The sequence below is a fragment of the Phalacrocorax carbo genome, chromosome 1, assembly GCF_963921805.1.
Source record: "Phalacrocorax carbo chromosome 1, bPhaCar2.1, whole genome shotgun sequence".
NCBI lineage: Eukaryota > Metazoa > Chordata > Aves > Suliformes > Phalacrocoracidae > Phalacrocorax > Phalacrocorax carbo.
The window spans coordinates 165,039,203-165,057,691 of record NC_087513.1 but is presented as its reverse complement, the minus strand read 5'-3'; positions in this window follow the sequence as shown (position 1 = coordinate 165,057,691).

Here is an 18,489-nt window from a genome sequence, read left to right as displayed (position 1 = left end):
TTGTTTGTTTTCTTGAATAGTATGAAAATCAGTAGTACAAAAATGACAAATGGAAACATTTTTGTTACTTGCCTGAAAAGTATCCCAATATTAGAGTTATATGCAACTAAAAACCTTGGAAGAAAGTTGCAACAAAAAATGAGCAAGTTAATACCAGTACTACCTTTTTATGGAGTTTTGGAGAGCATTTGTTTGCTTATTTTTTGAAGGCTTGGAATGGGGACTGACATTTCTCTGAAAACTTGAAGACTATGCTACTATGGAAAGAAATGAACATGAAAAGGATGATTAGGTATTGAATTGGGCCAGTGTGCTATTATTATTCAAGCTGTATGAACCTTAATAATAAAACAGTGCTGCTGGTGAAAAGTGAGTTACCAGGTTCGCATATGGCACAATGTCCTCAGCACTGTTATATGTTGCTTTCTGACTTTAGTGACGCACAGATGTGTGTATATATATATCCATGACTATGGGCATGTACTGACATCTAATCCACAAGGATAACAGTGTCAGGATGTGTGAAGTGCCCTAACATATTACCTGAGCATAGCTCCTGAAGGAGCTGGTTGAAATGACTTCTCTCATATCTTATTCCTTTGACTCTCAACAGGAAATACAACATTGATTTACTGAATGTCTAAATAGTAGGTTTATCTCATGACATTTTCCATATGAAAATTGTATTATATTATCCATCATATTACACATGATCATCCATCACAGGTGAATTTGATGGTAATTTTCTCCCTGAATTCAAGGAGTTCTGGATTTTCACATATATGTGTATGTAAAGATATATACGCATAGCTGTGAAACTTTATATATGTACGTATATACATTTTCTCTTCTTCTAGGCCTGCATTTACAATGATGGAAACAATATATAGGGCATTAGATCAATCCAAAACTTCTATGGAAGGAAACTGGACGTAATTTCCTTTGAGAAGACTTATAAAAAAATTTCTTATCAATATGAGAGGACAAAAATATGCAGTGTCATTGATGTTTTCAGAAAAAAAAGATTCTAATAACAGTTTTATACTGAGTGTTCTTTATTGTGAAGGAATATTTGAATTTTTCTTAAAAAACATGTAAGTACTCAACATTCACTTCTGTATTAATGTAAATGCTGACAATTTCTTAGAATATTTCTTCTAGTTCTTGTGTGTATTTTAATAATTTTTTATGCCTTTATGTCTGTAAATACTCAAACTCATGCTGTAAATTACAGAAGATCAGGGTCAGGAAATTATAATTCAAATATAGTATTACTTTGAGCAAAGACTTTGCAGAAAAAAGAAATTGTTTGCATTTAGTTCCTTTATATTTCCATAAAGAAACCATCCACAATCCCTTAAACCTGTAACCCAGATTGTAAGAGGTTGGTTGCTTTCTCCAGTCCCTATAATAAAATTACCGGATATAAGGGATGTCAGACCATATTTTGGTTAAGATGATCCTGATTTCCCTGCCTGTTGATGAGATACATGGAAAATAAAATATTTTTTTTGTAGTTGTTTTGTAGAGTGACAGGTTTAAAAAACAAAGGAATAGCTTTTATTGTGTAAAACACTCTGAACAACCACAAGGAATGAATCTGTTAAATAAGGTGTCATTTCTGCATTTTCACTTCTTAGAGTGGAATCATGCTCTAAACAGAAATAAGCATTAGAAGAAAGAGAAGGAAATTAAAACCAAGAGCAGCACAGACAGAACAACTGTTTTGAATGTAATGATATTTTCATTTTAACTGATTTTTAGGTACTGTTTCTAAAACGAATATTAAAATTTAAAAAAAAAAACCAACCCAAACATAAAAAGCAGCTTACAAGCCACTGTATTTTAATGTTTTCCAAAATCCATTACGATTAACATGGACTGCAGTTAGTTTCAGAAACTTTAGTTGCTCTGGGCAAATAATATTTTTTATATGTTAGTGAAATATCTCAAGGTTGGGGTTTTGGGGTTTTGGCTTGGGGAGTTGAGTTTTTTTTCTTCCCCTTTCTTCCATTATCATAAATCATGAGAATGTCAATTTCTCTTCTCATTCTGACACACTTTTCTGGCAGTTGTGGCAGTCAAGGTTTCATGAAATACCAATATTCTTATTTTACTTTTATTAAATGCCTGTTTATTGTACCCAAAGTTCAGACAGACAGACATCTATAGAGACAAAAAGAACAACTTTCCAAAGTCTGTCTTTTAAATTTTTTCTCCCCTCTCCAGCTTCATCACACTACTAGCAGTGATTATAGGAGATAGAGAGACAGATAGATAGATGGACAGACAGATTGATTGATAGAACAATAGATAAATAACAGATTGATACACTGAGAGATACATATTATGGTACTTGTATTGATAAAGGCATTATATTATTTCTGACCATGAAAATGACATTTTTAGGTGATCCACTGATCCAAAAGGAAGCAGCAGGTTTCAATAAATTTAATTTATTATAGAAAACAGCTGGGCTGCATTCTACCTATTGCTTTACCATTACTGTGTGTTAATTAAAGAACTTATGTGCTTATGCTCCTCCCTCTAAATTTTTTTACCTAGTATTTGTTTCACCTGAGAGGATTATCATATATGAAATATCTACCAAAACGTCCCATTTTTGTAGTCATTGCATATTTTTGCAGGGCATGAGAATAGAAAGAAATATTTGGCTATGGTTACTTGAAGACCAGCTGACATTTCAACTTTACATTTATGAGTAATAAAAGTGAACTATAGGTAATGCAGTGGGAAGTCTTGAAGAGGCTATAGGTCAAAATCAAATTTCATCTCCTTGAAAGAGAAGTAGTATTAAAAATTATTGTCTCCTGCCTGTTGAAATTTGCTATTAAACAACCTTCCAACTGAATCAGTATGGCAGTCTCAGAAACGTAATTGTTTTTCAGTACAAGTTTACCAGACTAAATAAAAAAGAAAGGCCTATAGCAGGGTGTGAACAGACTATTTCAGTTTTTAGTACATCGTATGATTTACTACAGCTTACAGTATTCCAAGCAACATGGCCATTCTCCAGCACAATTCTTAAAAAACCCAAACCCCATCTTCTCAGAAACTATTAATGTAAAATTTTCATTATCCTGCTCAGAACAAGTATTTTCTGTTCAGGTTCCATGAAAGTTTAGAATCATTATTCTAGCTCTGGGTGATGGGTGTTGTCATAAAGGAAAAAAAATTAACTTTAAAAACAAAATCCCGAAAGATAAAGGTAGATAAATATGAATGTCATTAATAATAAAATGTCATGAAAACTATTTCCAGAAAAATGTTGTCTGCTTAATTTTCTTTTTTATTTAAACAGTATAACATAGAATGCTTTCCTTTGACACTGACAGGTCTGCAAACTATGAATGCTGTTTTTTAACTGTAGACCATCTTTATTTGATTATTTTTAATATTTATAAATTAGCAGTATTTTTATGTTCTGAGATTATTCTACTTCAGTCCAAAACATCAACTTCACTATGGAATAGAATATAAAAATGAGAGGAAGGACAGTATTTTTAGGTGAATAACTATAACAAGGAGAAGTTTTTACCACTGACAGTCATAGCAGGGCTTTATTTACATTTATAGTTAAAAAAGATGCTTATAGTCTAGAAAATATTTTACAGCTCATTTTCAAGAAAAAAAATTCCTCAAGCCCAATTAATCTTCAGAGAATTTGTCTGTCCTTTTCTAATATCAAAGCAAGTGCTCCAAAAATAGATATGAGCCCAAGCTTATGTACTCTATACTTTGATTACTACTGAACACCTACATAGACAAAAATACCAAACACAAGGTCAGGGAAGTAGCCAATCCTTTTCAGTAAAGGTAAGACCTGAGAGTCAGGTACAAGCTCTGGTATTTCATGTGTCTTGAAGTAATATGATTTTTTTTTTCTTTTAGGACTAATACTAAATAGCACTGTCAGGTGCATTAATATGTGATCTATATATGCATAGTCAGTTAAATATCATCAAGGGATTGCATTACCCCTTCTAATTAGCAAGCAGGATGTCTAAGCTATCAATTTAAAAAAATCTATCCTTTCACTAAGTAGCTTGTTAATACAATAAAGTAACTGATATTATTTCAGGAAATAGATACATAATTTACATTACCTAGTGAGCCAAAACAATATTCTACATTAGTGTTGGGAATATCCTTTACTAACTTCTACTGCTTAAAAGCTAGTTGTCTGGTCTAAGCTAATGGTCAAGTCTCCTCATATAGTCAAGAATAAGAGTAAAATAACTATATCTAAGAGACAACAGAACCTACCTACCTTAGACATTTATTTTAGCAGTAGATAAAGTTATATGAGAAAAGTCACATGCTAGTTTCTTAATTTTCATATGCCCATTCTCTGGTAATAAAATAAAAGCCTCCTTCTGAAAGTGAGAACTTTGCAATTTAGTTGGAAAAAATGAATAACAAAAGGTAAACATAAGCAGATTGAAGGAGTGAAAGACAAAAACAGTGTAGTTTTGTATTTGAAACAGATTAACATAAAAGCATGAAGGAAAGGAGAAATTAATAGTAGATACAATAATTTCACTGTGTAACTGCATTTATATGTACTGTGAAGAGTGATACTGATTAAAGAAAACAAATATTATTTAATAGTGCTGATTTTACCAAAACAAAATATTCTGCCAAAAGAATTTGGCAAGAATAACAACTGTACCTCGAGACATGAAGGCATTCACCCATAATAGACTCTATTTCAGTTTGTTAGACCTATAAATCTTACTCCTAACTTAGTTTCATGACAAGCAAAAATTTTTTACTATCCAGTTCTAAACAGAGATTATAGTTATAATTTTAATTACAAGGGTGGTGGATCTTCAATGTAAACAGAATCTGTTGTATCAATACTAAAGAAATAATTAATAATCTATGCTATTAAAAGCAGGAGAAAATATGGAACACAGTGAAGAAATAAGATCATGTACACTCTCATGTGCCTAAAAGCAAAATACATTAACATCAATACAGTGGTTAGTTAGATACTGCTCAGTTGGGCAGAACCTTTTGTAAGATATTCTGTACTCACAAGTTTACATCTTAAATCAATTTTTAATTAAATTAACTGGTATTATTGTGTATTAAATTATTACAGAAGCATAGAAGAGTTTGAGTTGGAAGGGACCTTTAAGGATCATCTAGTTCCAGTCTCCTTGCCATGGGCAGGGACTTCTTAGCCTAGATCAGGTTACTCAGAGCCTCATCCAATGTGACCTTGGAAACTTCCAATGATGGGTCACCCACAACATCTCTGAGCAACCGGTTCCAGTGTCTCACCACCCTAATGATAAACAATTTCTTCCTTATATCTAATCTAAATCAACCCTCCTTTAATTTAAAAACATTGTGTTTTGTCCTATTGCTACAGGTCTTGGTAAAAAGTCTTTCTCTTTCTTATAAGCCCCCTTTAAGTACTGAAATGCTGCAAGAATGTCTCCCCAGAGCCTTCTCGTATCCAGGCTGAACAACACAAACTTTCTCAACCTTTCTTCATAGGAGAGGTGTTCCATACCTCTGATAATTTCCATGGCCCTCCTCTGGACTCACTTAAATAGGTCCAGGTCTTTCTTCACAGAATCACAGATCGGCAGGGGTTGGAAGGGGCCTCTGGAGATCATCTTGTCCAACCCCCCTGCTTGAGCAGGGACACCTAGAGCAGGGGGCACAGGAATGCATCCAGGCGGCTTTTGAATGTGTCCAGGGAAGGAGACTCCACAACCTCCCTGGGCAGCCTGTGCCACTGCTCTGGCACCCTCACAGGAAAGAAGTTTTTTCTCATATTGAGGTGGAAGGTCCTGTGTTCCAACTTGTGCCCACTGCCCCTTGTCCTGTCGTTGGGCACCACTGAAAAGAGTTCAGTCCCATCCTCTTGACACCCACCATTCAGATATCTATAACCATTGACAAGATGCCCCTTCAGTCTTCTCTTCTCCAGGCTGAACAAGTCAAGGTCTCTCAGCCTTTCCTCATAAGGGAGATGCTCCAGTTCCCTGATCATCTTGGTAGCTCTCTGCTGGACTTGCTCAAGCAGTTCCCTGTCCTTCTTAAACTGGGGGGCCCAGAACTGGACACAGTCCTCCAAATGTGGTCTCATTAGGGCAGAGTAGAGGGGCAGGATAACCTCCCTCAACCTGCTGGCCACACTCCTTTTGATGCACCCCAGAATATTGTTGGCCTTCTTGGCCACAAGGGCACATTGTTGGCTCAGGGACACCTTGTTGTCCACCAGCACTCCCAGGACCTTCTCAACAGAGCCGTTTTCCTGTAGGTCAGCCCTCAATGTGTACCAGTGCTGGTGACCCCAGAGCTGGGTGCAGTACTCCAGATGGGGTCCCACAAGAGTGGTGTAGAAGGAGCAGAATCACCTCCCTCAACATGCTGGCCACACCTTTTTTTGTGCAGCCCAGGATATGATTGGCTTTCTGGGCTGGGAGTGCACATTGCCTGCTCATGTTAATTTTTCGTCCACTAGTATTCTGCTGGTTTTGGCTGGGATAGAGTTATTTTTCTTCATACTAGCCAGTATTGGGCTATGTTTTGGATTTGTGCTGAAAATAGACTTGATAATACAGGGATGTTTTAGTGTTTTAGTTATTTCTGAGCAGTGCTTATGCGAAGTCAAGGATTTTTCTGCTTCTCACACCACCCCACCATTGAGTCGGCTGAGGGTGCACAAGAAATTCAAAGGGGACACAGCTGGGACAACTGACCCCAACAGACCAAAGGGATATTCCATACCATATAGTGTCATGCTCAGCATATAAAGCTGAGGGAAGAAGAAGGTAAGGGGGACATTCAGAGTGATGGTGTTTGTCTTCCCAAGTAACCATTACGTGTGATGGAGCCCTGTTTTCCTGAAGATGGCTGAACACCTGCCTGCCCATGGGAAGCAGTGAATGCCTTGTTTTGCTTTGTTGTGTGCACAGCATTTGCTTTACCTATTAAACTGTTTTAATATCAACCCATGAGTTTTCTCACTTTTAATCTTCTGATTCTCTCCCTGTCCTACACAGTGTGGAGAGTGAGTGAGTGGCTGGGTTGTGCTTGTTGCCAGCCAGGGTTAAACCATAGCAAGTGTCCCCAAGTCCATCTCTGTAGTGCTGCTCTCAATCCATTCATCCCCTAGTCTGTTTTGATACTGGTCCTTTCCATGACCCAGGTACAGGACCTTGCACTTGGCTTTGTTGAAAGTAATGAGGTTCACATGGGCCCGCTTTTACTTAAAATGTTATCAGTGCTAATTACCTTTTCCTCATGCTGTTTTTCTCAGTCACAGAAAAGTCAGAAATTAATTTCTTCTTAGCATTGGACTATTTATTTTCTAAACAGAGTGCTTCAGCTTTCATCAGCATGCAGATTCTGAATCTTACTTCTTTATGGAAGTTCTAGTTTTACCTTTGCTGCAACACAACTTTTTATCATGTTTTCTGTCATAATCATCTTTTCCTTGATAGTCATAAAACCTATAATTTATTGCCTTTAAGCTTATCTTAACCATATATTATTCATATAATCATGCCAGTATTCTCATTTCTCATACCTCTGATAACCTATAGAAAGTAAAGTATTATCTTTACCTACTAATAACATTCCTATGCAGGTAGTAGTATGGAAAAGAACAGAAACATGATTGTGCTACCAGTGTCTCGATAACAACGTGTACCTTGTTTCTGCCAAAGTGAGCTACTTTTCCAATTACATCACTTCAGTCAAGGGACATCTGCTTGTGTCCTTGAAGTTACTAAAACACTTGCAGTTTTTTGATGCTAGGAAGATCTTTTAATGCTAGACATACCTTCTGATTAGAAAAAGTAAACTCTTAAAAAAATTATCCAATAAGTCATAAATTTTGAAACTGTGATAACAAATGGGGAAAATGGAATGAGAGATTCCCTCTTTTTCGCCTCACTCCAAAACAGAAAAGAAGCCTAAAAAAACCCTTCTGATGACAATTTTAACCCTAACAATAAAATGTGATCAGGTTTGACAGTGTCAAGATCCTGAAGATTGAGGGCCTGAAAAGCTAAAGTTCCTCTTGCTTAAGAAACACTGTAAGTTTCTTTGGATATTTCAGTGAACCTGGCCCAGCCTAGAACTTTCCTTTAATAAAATGTATTCTAGAGACAGAGTCCATTAATTGTTCTCTAAAGCAATGATCAATGTCTGAGGAGTCAAATACAAATCCCAGCTCCAGCAGTAATTATCACACTATCTCATTTATTATTTTTGCCAATATTGTGGCCAAAACAAATGAATGAGTTATAATCTAAGATCATTTCGGTTTCAAAGGTCAAGTAGATGCTGTGAAATGCAGTTTTGACTGTAGCAAGGTGAAGAAATCTTCGAAATTTTAGATACAATGTTTCTGGAAATAAAACTTATTTAATCTTTTTTTTTTTTTACTTTTTATTATCTATTTGCCTTTTTTTTTGTTATGTGTTAAAATCAATGACAATACCAAGAACTTTACCCATATTTTAATTTTCTCCTCGCAAAGATATTATCAGAATCTTCATTTAATTAAAAGCAAACAATGACCTGATAATATCAGACTACAAAGGATACAACTACAATTTATACTATCTCTGTATGAAGCAGAGAAGTTAGGTTACAAGCATTCTTGATAAAAAAAAGGGAATTAAACAAAAGAATTTTAAAAAACCCCAAATATCTTCCTTTCAAAGAATCAAATTCCTAAATGAATAGTAATAAATACTATTCTGAGATAGTGCTTATATGTGTAAGCATACCAAAGCAATCTGCAGTGTTAAGTAGTTTATCATGTTTCCATTTCATATGGCTTGAGTTTTGGTTAGAAAATCTTCATTTTCCATAGTGTAAAAAAAAAAAAAAAAAGAAGCAGCTGATAAAACTAGTCAATATGAACCATTCTGCAGTGCAAATCTTCTTGACATGGTCAGGACAAGATAGTACATAAAGTCATTACTGTGTTTATGAAAATATATACAATTACAACAATTATCATTAAAATTTTACCAATAAAAAGACTACAGCTAGGAGTTTCAGAATGTATTTTGGATACTTTGAAAAGAGTAGTATGACTTTTAAAACTGCTGGATAATGAGCAACTCTCAGTGAAAAGGAGGGTTAGTTGTTAATGGAGCATGGGAGCAGGAAGGAGATTTTCTTGAGCCATAAATTCTTTTAGAAACTTTAGGAGTAACTTCACTTTCTGTCACAAGCAAAGCCATGTTTATATATGTAGAACATTTGGTATAGCATACCCTAACAGAGAAAGTAATTATTAGAAATGGGTGGATTTCATCATAAAAGTACAACTACTAGATGACATTCCCTTCATATACTGTACTCCTTTGTAATGGTAAGTGTTCTGGCCTCCAAAGTAGAAACAGCAAATGTTTCCTTTTTATTCAAGGCCCTTGGGAAAAAAAAGGTACTAAAATAATCTGTTGTATTCTTACCTCAAGGTACACAATTGCAGAATTCAATCATGTGGGTTATTTTAATCTTAAGGCAAATTATACATACATGCTTCCCAAAGAATTTAGGAAACACCTACAGTATGACAAGTTAGTTGGTGTTCTTGTATAATATACTCAGGTTTTAGGATACTTGTTTCTTCAAGAATTTTTTGAAGCATGGTGTGTTATGATGACATACTCTCCTGATAATGACAAACACAATTACATGCGTTACTAAAGATTGTGATCTAGGAACAGCAAGCCACATACTTTTTCTGTCCATCTCCACAAAATTATAACTTTTTCTAAATCTGTTATCTTACATTTACTAAATGCTACCTTTTTCTCATCTGTTCCTAAGACTTTCAAACCCATAATCCTCTTATCAAACTCTTATCTTCATATGTTCCTCACTAGAATACACAACTGTTTTTCTGCTATCTCTTTACAGTGCTGCTCCACTTTCTTCATCTGCTTAAACCAAGATGCAAGTTAACTCTCCTAATTTTCTATTGTGGCTGGCTAGTCTAACCCCAGTCATCATACTTCCAGGTTCCCACCGCCATGATACCTTGAAGATGGCAAGGCCTGTAGTACGTTACTAATATCCACGACTACCTTGCAAGGTCGAATAAATGAGAACTTGAGTTTTCAGCCATTGATTAACTTTGAAGGGGGCAGTCACTCAGTATCAGCTGCGTGAACATCTTAACTACACAGCAGCTGATTATTGCGTGAGTTACCACTGTTGCTCGCTACGGCTCACCTGCTACACACAGGAACAGCTATTTAGAGATTTCGAAGATGAAATAAACAAAATGTGGCAGACCAGGCAAGATCAAATGCAAAAGGCAGAAGAAACTATTCTGTGGTTATATGCCTCTAGTTCCTTATTAGTTTTGACAAATTTGTTTGACACAACTGAAACCGTCTGCCAAAGCAATACTACCAAATATATCTTATCTACCCAAGGGTGTCCATGGTACTGAAAAGTTGTTGTAACAAAGGAGGAGGCATTATATAAGATGGAGAAATTCTGTATTTCTTCCATAAAAAACTTCTCAGAGGACGAGTATAGCTGCTAATTGTCTCCATGAGGTGGTAGCTGAAGTACAGTAACAGCTTCCATGCAAGACCTAAATAACCGATAAAGCTCAAGGCAAGTGTTTTAATAACAAATCTCCCAGGCAAAACATCTCTAATCACTGTAGAGCACAGAAAACTACAGAAATCAACAGCAATTTTTAATGTGTACTTCAAAATCAGCATGGTGAGATTGGACAAACTAATATTGTGAACAGATGAATCAATGCTGTGATCAGCAACTGTTATTATCTCAAACCCTTTGAGCTCCACGTTGGGCGCCAAAAAGGACTGTCGTGGTTCAGCCCCAGTCGGCACCTAAACACCACGGCTGCCGCTCACTCACTCCCCCCACCCCTGTGGGATGGGGGAGAGAATCAGAAGAGCAAAAGCAAAAAAAATACTTGTGGGTTGAGATAAGAACAGTTTAATAATTAAAATACATTAATAATTATTATGATAAAGATTATTCTAATGATTATTATAATAATTACAATAATAATAATATAATAAAATGGAAAAGGGGAAAAAGGGAAAAAATCAGGAACACAAACAATACAACCGCTCACCACCCGCCGACCGACGCTGCCCGTCCCTGAGCCGCGATCGCTGCCCCCCTCCCCTGGCCAGCGCCTCCCAGGCAACATACTGGGCATGACGTTACATGATATGCAATATCCCTTTGGCCAGTTTGAATCCACGCTCTCAGCTGTGCCCCCTCCCCTCCCAGCTTCTTGTGCACCCGGCAGATCATGGGACGCTAGAAGAGTCCTTGGCTAGTACAAGCACTATCTAACAACAACTAAAACATCAGTGTATTATCAAATCGTTTCCATACTAAGTCCAAAGCACAGCACTATGCCAGCTGCAGTGAAGAAAATTAACTCTATCCCAGCTAAAACTATGACACCTTGTCAGAGAAGGAAATAAAATTTTTTAGGCAGGACTTTTCCCTTGTGAACCTGTGCTGGATGGGACCAATGTCTGCATTGTCTTTCAGGTTTTTTTTAATAACTCCTAGAATAATCCTCTCCATAATTTTACCAGGCACAGAAGTAGAGACTGACATGCTTAGAGTTACTGAGGTCATTCCTTTTGCCCTTCATGAAGACTGGGACAACATTTCCCAGCTTCCAGTCAGCTGGGACCTCTCCAGATTCCCAAAAGCATTGAAAAATCATTGAGAGAGGTCTCGCTATGACATCAGCTATCTCTTTAAGTACCCTTGGATGAATCCCATCAGGGTCCATTGGCTTATAGGGATCTAGCTGAAGCAGCAAGTGCTGCACCAGTTCAGGGTTTATTAGGAGTTTATCATTGCCACAGTCATGGTTCTTTAGCCCAGGGCTCTGGGGGTTCCTAAGCCCAACATTGCTGTTGAAGACCGAGGCAAAGAAAGCATTAATTGTCCCTGCCTTATCTATGTCCCAAACTGGCAACCTTAGTAAAAATCTGACATCCTTCTAATTTGAAGTGTCTTTAAGACGGTGACATTATTTCAGAGGTATGTGTTCTCTAGGCTCTGTGAAATATGCCATGATTGGCCAAAATATTAGGTCTTTATGTTTATGATTCATACATATTTAGAAACCAATGAGTTTTAGTTTCTCAAGTAAGATACCCCTAAGATCCATATTCATTACCACTCTGAGTACTGGGCCACCAATGACTGGCCAGTCATCAGATTTCTCTGGTCAGGGTCCAACTCTATAAGAAGTTACTCATATGAGGCAAGGCAGGGAAAAAGTGATCTGTTAAAATTCTCAGAGAACATGAAAGATACTGTCAGAGTGTGGTGAATAGGGTCTGCTGGATGAGGCTGATTTTTTCTAGACACAGATGTTATGTCTGACCCAGGTGAAAGTGAAAACCTGTACAAAGAAGAACCACCCATACCCCATCATATATATTGTCAGTGCATTTTAATGGAGTATCTTAATATGCCCTGAGGCTGAGAAAAGCTCAAATATGAAACTGCCTATCTAATGCAACAATTTTAGTCACTAAGTTGATGTTAAAATGGCTATCCTTGAATTAGGGCCTAGGATTTTTCACACAGAAGTACTACTTAGGCAGCCTTTGCCTCTTGTCTTACAGAAACACTACATAGACATTGTCTACCACTGGTCTTTTTAGGTCAGTGGTAGTCTTTGAGCACAGATTCTGAAAAAATATCATATAAATGTCTCATGCTATTAGGAGGGTAAGAAGAAACTGAAGACAACATCCAGAAACACAAGAATAGATAATAAAGGGTAGTGAGTGAAAACAAGGAGATTAAACAATGCCCACAGGCTTCTGGAAATGTCACTGCAATTTCCAGAATAAATTTTTGTCTTTCTGTAACAGTAAGCAGAAGTGCTAAAAAGAACAATTAGCAAAAAAGCAGTTTTAAAAGGTATCTGTATTTATAGATGAGACTTATTGTCATGGTTAGCCCCAGTCAGCAACCAAGCACCATGCAGCCGCTCGCTCCCTCATTCCTCCCTGGTGGGATGGGGGAGAGAATTGGAAGAGTAAAAGTGAGGCAACACGTGGTTTGAGATAAAGACAGTTTAATAGGTAAAGCAAAAACTGCGCGCAGAAGCAAAGCAAAACAAGGAATTCATTCACTCCTTCCCATGGGCAGGCAGGTGCTCAGCCATCCCCAGGAAAGCAGGGCTCCATCACACGTAACGGTTACTTGGGAAGACAAACACCATCAGTCCAAATGTCCCCCCTTACTTCTTCTTCCCCAGCTTTATACACTGAGCATGACATTATATGGTGTGGGATATCCCTTTGGTCAGTTGGGGTCAGCTGTCCTGGCTGTGTCCCCTCTCAACTTCTTGTGCACCCAGCAGAGCATGGGGAGCCGAAAAAGTCCTTGACTAGTGTAAGCGCTACTTAGCAACAACTAAAACATCTCCCCATTATCACCACTGTTTCCAGCTCAAATCCAAAACACAGCCCCATACTGTCTAGCTACTATGAAGAAATTTAACTCTATCCTAGCTGAATCCAGGACACTTACTTAAAAGATAAAGCAAAGTGAAGAAGGACAAATCATTTATGACCCTTTCTGATGATGTCTGAATTTTGAAGATGATAGTAAGAATAGAAAATCTGAAAAATGTTCACTTTAAAATGTCAGGAACTTGAAAGAGAGAATAATTTTTGGCAGAATCTGAGGAAACTGAGTCAAACCTGAAATTCTGGAGAGCATGTGCTCACTTTGCCAAAATCAGGCTGTAGGAAAGATCAGCTTAAAATAAGAAACAACCCTTCTTAAGGGTTTGAAATAAAATAAAAATAAAAACAAACAAACAAACAAACAAAAAAAACAAAAAACAAAAAAAAAAACCAAAAAAAAAACCCCAACCCCAAACAAGCAAAACACCCAGACAAAACAAACAAATTTGATTTGCCAGGCTGCAAGACAAAAGCAGATGAGACAGTGTTTCAAGATAAAATAGGTAAAGGTAAAACTAGGTGATTTCCCAGTGAACTGGTTTAGCAATCATCAGACTAATAAGAAGAAGCTGAAGAAAAAATAAACCTGAAAATTGTGAAAAGAAGTTTGCAAATGCCAAATAAAAGAAGTAATTTTTTGTCTTATGAATATCTTACCTTTGGATATCTGTATTTTCAGGAAACACAGCTAGTTTGCAAAAACTGCCAAAAGGGAGAGGCTCTAATCAAAAAAGTCTTTGCACAGTAAAAAATATTTCACCATTACTATATAGAGCAGCATAAGAGAATAAATATTTTTTGGAATTGCTCAAAACACAGATGTGTAAACTGGACAGAATCTTTATTCCACACTGGGGGACATGTTACTACTTCTGAGCTGCACACAAGTACATATCTTAATGTAATATTTTGAGTTACACTAAATGGTTTGAAGAAAAATAACTATTTTGAAAACAGGCAACCAACAATCTGTTTACAAGATAAAAAGGCTTTCCTACAGTGTGTATATGTGAAAAAAATTCAAAAAAATAAAGCTAAATATTGAGAAGATGTTTGCTATTATTTTGAGAGATGGATTACATCACCAATTACTGAACATATTCCAAGTTGGTCTAATTGAGAGAGGTCAAGAACACTGTATAGTTATAACATAGTTTATAATATAGTTTATAAATTTAATCCACAGAAGGAAGCATGCATCTTTGTAAATCTAAGTATATATTACAGTTCTTATGTATGCATATTGCTATTGACACCCTTTAGTATTTGAGCCATAGTTATTAAAATTTTCCTTCTTTCTTTCTTTACCCAGTGTTATCAACTTAGGAACGATTTTATAAATTGCAGAAAACTAAATCTCATCTCATACAGCAGTAGAATAACAATTTAATTATGCAGTATCTGTGCTCCATCTTAACACTTTTCACACTACTCTCTAAAGCTACACGTTTCATTAATAGGTCCCTAAAGATTTTTAGCAGATAAAGGCAACACAAAGAGCTAATAAATGTACTGAAAAGAATGTAAAATATATTATTGCTATAGAATTCTTAGAAAACTTGGTACAGCATTGGAAAGATATTGACTGATCAACTCATCAAGCTTACCCAAGTTATCAAAGGTACCATCAGACTAATTCAATGAAAAAGATCATTGTAGGCAGTTTACAAACATGAACATAGTTATTTTTAATTCTAATAACACTGAAAATAATTGCAGCTACACTTCAATAGAACACTCTTAATGGAATGTAAATTATTTTCTGACAAAATAACTATTTTCCATAACATCTAGAAAAATTAAGTCAGCCATTTCCATTTATTTTTTGTGTGTGTGTGTGTGTAAAGACAGAAATATAAAAAATATATATATATTGCATTATGTAGAAGCTATTTCCTTCCAATGCAATAAAAAATAATAGAAGAAAGAGGAAGAGTCCACTGTTACCAATCTATTACATTAGGCTTACATATCTATACACATGAAATCAAAGTCAATTAGTTTTTCTTTCCCTTCATTTCTATGATGTTTTGGGGAATCTAGAGACTGAAGGCTTTTATTCACATGACATATAACACCTAAGAGTACTAGTTTTCCCCAGTTTGCCCTGCTAAATTATCTTAATATTAAATTGGAGTGACTGCAGCCAGGATATGAAAGGTAGTTCACCCTCCATGCTCAGTCTGCCCTGGTCATTATCCTGAGGCTTCCAACAGGCACACAAACCAGTGACCACTAGGCTGTTTTTTTTAGGGAGTCAAATATCTGTAGATTAGCAATAAGGAAGAAAATGAACTTCATCTCTTTTCAGATAGCACTCTCATGTTTTCTATAGGTTTATTAATATTATTGTTCTTGCTGTTGTTATTACCATTATCATTATCATTATTATTACTTTCATGTTTACGGAGCAGTTCATCTTGAGAGAGCTCACCAGTCATGTGCAGGACAACCAGGGGATCAGGCCCAGTCAGCATGGCTTCATGAAAGGCAGGTTCTGCCTGACCAAACTGATCTCCTTCTATGACAAGGTGACCCACCTGGTGGATGAGAGAAAGGCTGTGGTGGTTGTCCACCTGGACTTTAGCAAAGCTTTTGACATCATTTCCCATAGCATCATCCTAGAGAAGCTGGTGTCTCATGGCTTGGACGGGTGTACTCTGCTGGGTAAAAGATTGGCTGGATGGCCGAACCTAGTGAGCTGTGGTGAATGGAGTCAAATCCAGTTGGCGGCCAGTCACAAGCAGGTTTCCCAGGGCTCAGTGTTGGAGCCAGTCTTGTTTAGTATTTTTATCAATGATCTGAATGAGAGGATTGAGTGCACCCTCAGTAAGTTTGCAGATGACACTGAGTTGGGAGGGTAGGGTAGGAAGGCTCTGCAGAGCAACCTGGACAGGCTGGATTGATGGACCGAGGCCAGTTGTATGAGGTTTAACAAGGCCAAGTGCTGGGTCCTGCACTTGGGTCACAACAACCCGATGCAATGCTACAGGCTTGGGGAGGAGTGGCTGGAAAGCTGCCCAGTGGAGAAGGACCTGGGGGTGTTGGTTGACAGCCGGCTGAACATGAGCCAGCAGTGTGCCCAGGTGGCCAAGAAGGCCAATGGCATCCTGGCTTGCATCAGGAATAGTGTGGCCAGCAGGAGAAGGAGGTGATTGTGCCCCTGTACTCGGCACTGGTGAGGCCACACCTTGAACACTCTGTTCAGTTTTGGGCCCCTCAGTACAAGAAGGAGGTTGCTGGGGCTTGTCCAGAGAAGGTCAACAAAGCTGGTGAGCGTCCAGAGAGCAAGCCTTCTGAGGAGAGGTTGAGGGAACTGGGGTTGTTTGATGTGGAGAAGAAGAGGCTGAAGGGAGACCTTATCTCTGGAACTATCTGAAGGGAGGTTGCAGCAAGGTGGTATTGGTCTCTTTTCCCAAGTTACTAGTGATAGGATGAGAGGAAATGGCCTCAAGCTGCATCAGGGGAGGTTTAGATTGGATATTGGGAAAAACTTCTTCACTGAAAGAGTGGTCAGTCATTGGAACAGGCTGTGCAGAGAGGTGGTGGAGTCACCATCCCTGGAGGTGTTTAAAGGACATGTAGGCGTGGCACTTCAGGACATGGTTTAGGAGGCATGGTGGTGTTGGGTTGATGATTGGACTTGAGGATCTTAGAGGTCTTTTCCAATCTTAATGATTCTGTGATTCTATGATCTCTCATGAAAAATAAAGATTTTTATTAGAGAGATTTTAGAATTGTAACCTGAAAGTAAGATTAAAGAAAATATTTTGGTCAAATATTTTAATATTTCAATATTGTATATCAATCAAAAGGCATTGGAAGTTCTCCATTTTAATCTTTTTGTTGCTTTCCCCTTCTGACTCCCCTGTCTTCTTTACAGAAGCATAAGAATATTATATACTACTTTTTGATGATGTTTAAATTTTAACAGATTAAGTGAAGAGATGTAGAGTCAACAATAAACAACTGAAAGTCCAAATGCTGTTCCTTAGACTGCCAAAGAAAATGAGTGAATGCATTTTTTCAGGTGGTTTGTTTTTTTGGTTGTTGTTGGGGGGTTTTTTTGTTTGGTTTGTGGTGGGTTTTTTTGGTTGGTTGGTTGGTTGGGTTTGTTTTGTTTTGTTTTGTTTCCATAGATGGATTCTGATGTTATTGAGAAGTCAATTTGTACTCTGATACTGTTTATCAGTTCATTGCTAAACTCTGTACTACCTGTTACAATGGTTCACATAGCACAAACCCCAGGTATTTCTGCAAGGGGAGCTGCATTATACATTGTTACCAGCATGATCTCTACAGCTTGAATAATCACTAAATGTAGCTCTGTCGGCGCACTGAGTGCCTTGGGCTCTGCAGCCAGAGATTCACCTGCATCTGGCAAGGGTGAAGTAGATTTTAAGATAACACACTACTCATTCTTGCCATACCAAACCAAAAATTACGGCTACTGCTTTGTGCTTATATAGCATTTTAGACACACATTTGTTTGTTTGTTTGCTTTTCTTGAAACACGGTGGATAAGAGGTGGATTTGCTACCTTAATCACATGCTTCAGTTCTCAGGACCACTGTAAGCTGTCCTTTTCTTTGGCATCTCTTTGTATTCGGTTTCTTCCAAAGGCAAAATGATTTGGGCATTTGTCTTTCTCAGAATGTGAAGGCTTTGAGCAGGGAGGTGGCTTGCCTATTTTTTTGCTTGTTTTTGACATGGTATAGGCACTACACAGTCAAGATACTTCTTCTTCTTCAAGAAGAAATCTGATTTCAACCTTTGATCAAAAGCAGCATACACCATTAGCAAAATTAAAACAAAACTTAAAAAAAAGCAAAATGCACATGTCCCTGTTATATCCTTGTTCTTACATTTAAAATATGTTTTCTCTCAGATATATAAAAATTTACTTAATACTTTATTTAGTGCTTGTAACAATATCATGGAAGCTCTCGGAATTAGAATGGTCATCACTGAAATGTCA